This window comes from Solanum pennellii, chromosome 2, assembly GCF_001406875.1.
Source record: "Solanum pennellii chromosome 2, SPENNV200".
In the NCBI taxonomy this organism is placed as follows: Eukaryota; Viridiplantae; Streptophyta; class Magnoliopsida; order Solanales; family Solanaceae; genus Solanum; species Solanum pennellii.
The window spans coordinates 39,657,898-39,664,030 of NC_028638.1; the positions used below are offsets into that span (position 1 = coordinate 39,657,898).

General features: G+C 32.3%; 1 pseudogene; it reads left to right on the forward strand.

Moving 5' to 3' along the window:
• Positions 1-4,078: 4,078 nt before the first annotated feature.
• On the forward strand, positions 4,079-5,239 carry LOC114076001 (annotated as a pseudogene).
• Positions 5,240-6,133: the final 894 nt, after the last annotated feature.

Here is a 6,133-nt window from a genome sequence, read left to right on the forward strand (position 1 = left end):
TGCCTCCATTGGCCCTGCTAGGGCTAGAACAGGCGACCTGAAGGACTTTGTCCTCAGGCCTTTACCAGTCAAGCTACCCCTTAGGATTCGCTTGGTGTAAGCAATGGTTCTCGAGTGCCAGTCCCACCCAGGGTGTAGGCCCGGGGTGTGACAACATTAGCGTTGAAAAAAATACAGGAAAAAAGTTACTAATTAAAATGAAGGAGAAAATGAAAATAAACATCCAGTAACTCCATACATGATTGTTATTTATAGATTGATACAAGAATTATGTAGAAGGGAATTAAGGTAACATGTAGCTTAAGTGAGACTACGAAGATATGGAGGTTTTACATAACTCGTGAGATTTATTTAGATGTAATAATTTTTAATTATCAAACGAATCGATCAATGAAAATAAGAGGTAAGAAATTCAAAAAAATATACTATAAAAAATAGTAATAATTTTCTAGACCATAGAGATGTGTCACATCATCTTGTCTATATCTAGTTATATAATTATGTATATAACTAATGGTAGTTTTTTCTCCTTATAAGGTGAAGATGAAGATAAATTTCTTCTCCCACATATTCTATAAATGTGTTGGATTTATTTCTAATTAAATCTTTTGACTCATATTTGATATAGAAGAGCTTGTTAAATCCAAAAATATATACCTAAATCAAGTGAAATATTCTTAAGGACATTGTCATCGACACGCAAACTGTAAGTATTTACTTAAATGAGGTCATTTAAGATTAGTTCACACTCGTAATTCAAAGTAGACGTGGTTGGAAAGTCATACCACCGAAATGTCATATATATAACCACGAGAACTACAAAGTGTCATGCATGATATTCCTGTTAATTTGTGCATAAATTTTAATGTTGAAATTTGAAAATTTGAGTTTATGAAGTTCTCATATTTTGAAATTTGAATTTAGGTTTGAACATACATTTTACTTGGAAATAAATTGAATTTTTGTAACTGAGAGTGAAAATACTCTCAAAAAGAACCAAATTTTGAAACTTGAAAATTTTTCAAAGATAGATTTTCAAAATTTAATCAAAATTTTATGATCAAATAGTAAATTTCATTTCTTCATTGATTTTATTAGGCAAAATTTGAGGTCTACCTATTTTGTCTCGTTCATGACCGCATAATTAGTTTTTTCAATAGAAATTTTATTTCATGCCTAAAAATTTGTAGTTGTATATTGGCGTCTTGATTAGTGCTTTAATCCCATCTCCTTTGTTTAATTTATTTTTTTATCTTGAATTCACCAATTGATTTTCAAATCTATGTTAGTGCAACTCTACTTTACCTCCTTGTTATTTGTGGATTTAAATCAAACGATTAGTTGTCTAAATTAATTAGAATTTCTCAGAATAATGTAATTAGAAGACAAAATAAATTTCATTACCTTGGAAAATATATTCCTTTTCATGATCAAGGATAGACATAATTTTGAGAGTGAATTATTCGAGGTTCTCACAAGTTGGATATATACAAAAATGTGATGTCTCTTTGCTACACTGTAAAAATTGAATCCTTGGCGTTTTATTGGTAGAGGCTAGATAATGAGGCACAAAATGTGCAAGATCTACACCTCATTCTTTCAATCAATGTGGGACAATTTCAAATACGTCGAATAAAAATATTGTGTCCATTGCCAAGTGCCAAGTATATAGTCATGCCTCTGTGTTCATTCCTTTATTGTCAAAAGCGCCTTTATGCCATAAAAGACACGACTCGTGTAAGGAGGAGAAGTAGATGATGATACTCCAGTTGGCTTTCAACCAAATGTAATCGAGTTAGAAGAGTAAAACAACTTATCTAATTTATTAGCTATGAACAAAATGAAATATGTCATCTCGTTTCATTAGAATTTTGCAGTAATACAACTAATAAATCCCTTGTTTCAATTCATGTGATAAAACTTGATTCACTTAATTATTAGATATATCAAAGATCATTGTTGAAATAAGTGATTATAAACATGAATGTCATAATATTTATATAGCAACAAGACTTCTAAAATTTGTGAACTTAAATATCAAATAAAAGATTTTAATTTACTCTAACCAATTTATTTATTTAAAATAAATATCAAAAAATTTAAGTGAACAAAAAGGTTGCATCTATTCAGAAAATGAGTTTTTTTTCGAAAAGGTCTCTTTGACTGCTTTTATAAATAAGATGAATTTTCGAATGTGATGTATGTAAGAGATATGACACTACTTGAGCCTAACTAAATTCCAAAAGCTAGTTCATGAGAGAGGATTGTCCAAGTTCATATAAAGAGACCACTAGTCCATTCTTCAACCAATGATCCCCCCCCCCCGGCCGCCTTTACGTCCAAGCCCAACTGACGCTCGAACCAGGAGCTCAAACGATGATGAACCTAACTCTGATACCATGTAAAGATATGACAGCTAGATCTAACTCAACCGCAAAAAACTAGCTCATGAAGGAAGGATTTCATAGTCCATATTAGAGACCACCACGGTCCATTCCCCAATCGATGTGGGATTTTTACCCACTCTATCGGCATATTGAATTACAAATAGGTTTCAGGATTTATTATATTTTAACAAAGAATTGCTTGTAATCCCTATGACTCTTGAAAGAAACTGATTTTTCACTCCTCAAAGCCATAATTTCTCTATTGATTTTTCTCTAACTCAAATTATTGCGTGATGAATATTTAGTTCTATATACATATATATGATAATGCATCTTTAAAATTAACAAACCATAGACAGGGTGACATGGTAATTTAAGCTAAAAGGAGTTTGTGTTTGAATGGACTCAAACTTCTATTCAATGACATCATACTTCCTTCTGCTAAATGAATATAATATTATTTCACTTGTTAAGTACTCCAAACTCCGATGTATATTTTGTTCCGTCACTTTGTGTTAGTTCCTTTTTTTTTAAAAAGGGAAGGAAACAATGTATATATGGATCTTTATTTTATAAAGAATTGAGCATATTAATTCTATTCTAGTCAATATATAAGATATATGTCAAAGAATAATCTTAATTGGTATCACGATCTTCGAAATTCAATTAAAACATCACTAAGTGGGTAAAATATAGAATTTTTGTCTAAGTCATATGGATCATAAAATGAATCTATAGAAGTCCAATAGTTCATTTCAAGAAAACCAAATAAATTGGATATAACAACATCAAGACTTGCTTAATTAAACCCCCAAAAACTATTGTCATTAAAACAAATTTATGCAAGAAAATGTTGCCCTCTTTATCCTTATTACTGTTCAATTTAATTTGATAAAGAAGATGCAATGTTGAACTACTAGATTGATAATTCCGTATTTCTTTTAGTAAGTGTTTAAATTTGATTATTTTATACCTTTTGTTACTATTATTGCAATTGAAACTTAATATGGTAATTGAATTAGTTGTAACACCTTATCGATCGTGGGATTCGGACAAAATCGATGAAAAGGAAGAAATCTCCCGTGCTTAAGACATGAGAATAATTGAAAGGTGTATCCATTACGTAATTTTTCTTAGTGCCTCCTTGGTTCGGGACGAAGCTAAGTAAAAAAAAGACCAGCTCACAAGGGACAAGGGGAGTGTAGACCAGCATAAGAGAGGGAGCCAAACCAACAAAGGCCTTATCCCATGCATTTTTCTTCTTTTTGATCACATTTTTTCAAATCACATTTTTCGGGACAAAGCGTGCACAATTGTAACTTTGAAATGTGAAGTTATGTTTCTATATGTATTTTACTTTAAAAAAATAAAATTTTGTGAGTGAAAGTGAAAGTCCTTCAAAAAAAAAATAGGGTTGAAACTTGAAAAAATTTTAAAGACAGATTTTCATAATCTGGTCAAACACTATTTCTTTTGCCTTGTACATTGCACACTCCTCGTGAGTCAGCTACACACATCATGTGACTCAGATATAAAACAATCCTCGTGAATCAGTCACACACATCAAGTGAGTCACATATAAGACAGTCCTCGTGAGACACCCATATATTGCACTGTCCTCGTTATTCGTGCATCAAAGTCCAATAAAAAGCATTCCTCAACACTTTCCCATCCATTGCGCAACTTTCGTCATGGTAAACAAGTTTTATGGCTCTTCCTTTAGGAACTCTTCTTCCAACAACCCTAAGTTCATCCAAATCATCACTTCCTCAGATGAATTAAGTCGTCTGGTAAGTACTTTGTTCATTTTTGAAATCTTGTTTTTTTTTGTTTTTTTTACCATCCCTAGGAGCTCCCACCCCTTTTTCTCCCTCCAAATCTTAATTTTGCTCACACATTCCCAATTTTTTTAGTACAAGTGTAATTTCAATCCTTGTTAAACTGTTGATTTATATCCAACAATTACAATAATTTTATATGGGTCTAATTGAATGAGAATTTCTCAAAATGGTCATGTAAGAAGACAATTTTATTCCCTCGATAAAAAAAAAATCCTTTCACGCCCAAGAATAGACATTTGGAGGATTCAACATTTGATAAACCAAATATAAGGATGTGTTAATAGGAGGTAGCTAGTACATGTAGAAGTAATTAGTCACAAGTTGAATCTATATAAGGATGTATATTACTTTGATATCAGGTAAAAATTTAATAATTGCCCTTATTCAACAGAAGGAGCTAGCTAATGAGGTAAGAAATTTGCAAGACCTACAACTCATTATATCGGTTAACATAGGCGTGTATTTTATTGTCTTCTATGTGTTCGGTCCAAGATATATGTTAAACTAATTATATATGTCTACGATCTGTCTGTATGAAACTGAATTCAAATTTTTTTGCACACAGAGGATTCCAGTAGTGTTTGCCGAAAGACACTGCAAGAACATGTTAAACCCCGTGTTTCTTGAGGCTCCCCATGGAAAAGCATGGGAGGTTAAATGGAAAATTCTCAAGGCCAAATTTGGCTAGCCAAAGGATGGAATGTTTTTTGTGCCTATTACTCAATAAGCGTAAGGAGCTTATTAGTCTTCATATATAACCCACATTCTCACTTTGTTGTCGCTATATATGATCAGAGTACAACAGAAATTGAATATCCAATAGACTAAGGGATTGAATCAGATAAAGAAGAGGAATATATTCCAGTCCTCCAAGCTACTGCTAATGTAATCGAGGAAGAAGAGGAAGATATTCCAGTTAACCTTCAAGCTAATGCTAATGTAATCGAGGATGAAGAGAAAGACATTCCATTTAACCTTCACGCTAATGCTAATATAATTGAGCAAGGTTAGTAAGCATACTTAACTACTTTATTAGCTATTAAGTGAATTCATTTTGTAGTAATGCATTGCATATGGATATCTATTTCAAGAAATAAGTGAAGGCTATGAGGAGCACGACCAACATTGGTACCGGTAAACTAACTAGGGATTATATCAGTCCCACTTTTTATATGAGATGAGTGATACCAGGATTTTGGTATAGAAATAACACTGATATTAGGTAATACTTCCAATCAAATACGAGATAGGTTTGACCTCAAAATTTATAATATGATAGCCCAATTAATCCCTTGAACCAAACAATGGCTTAAAGAATTCCTTTTTATATCTTACTCTAATGAATTGCCACCATCTTTATGAATTTTGGTTAATCCACCATGAAATATATTTTCAATTGTAGCGTTCAAGTAATTATTGTGTGGCTAGATTTTTCACTTCCTGTATCACCAACATGTTAGAAAGATTGGAATATCGATATCATCGAGACAAACTACAAAAACTCATGCTTCAGGAGCATAATCTTTCTCAAAATTCTAGTGTTTCCACTACAGCTAATCAATTTTGTTCTACCTAATCCCTCTTTCATGACCACATATTTTTCCAGCTTAGGATGTTGGAAATCTTTGTTGAATGCAACTAATTTGATGATTGATAGGAGTATTGTTTTGTTATAGGCAAAACAATCAACCAAGAAGAGCACTGAGGTGGAGGTGATCCCAAATAGAAACTCAGAAGCTGCAGCAGGGATTGGAACTACTGACACAGATACCGATGTCTTGTCTGAGGAGTCGGATGATGAGTCCAAAATAAGTATGTGATCATATGGTTAAAGCATATATGCAATAGTTTCTGGGCTATTTCTTCATAGTTATTGTTTCTGAAGATATTTTGAATTATTAGTGA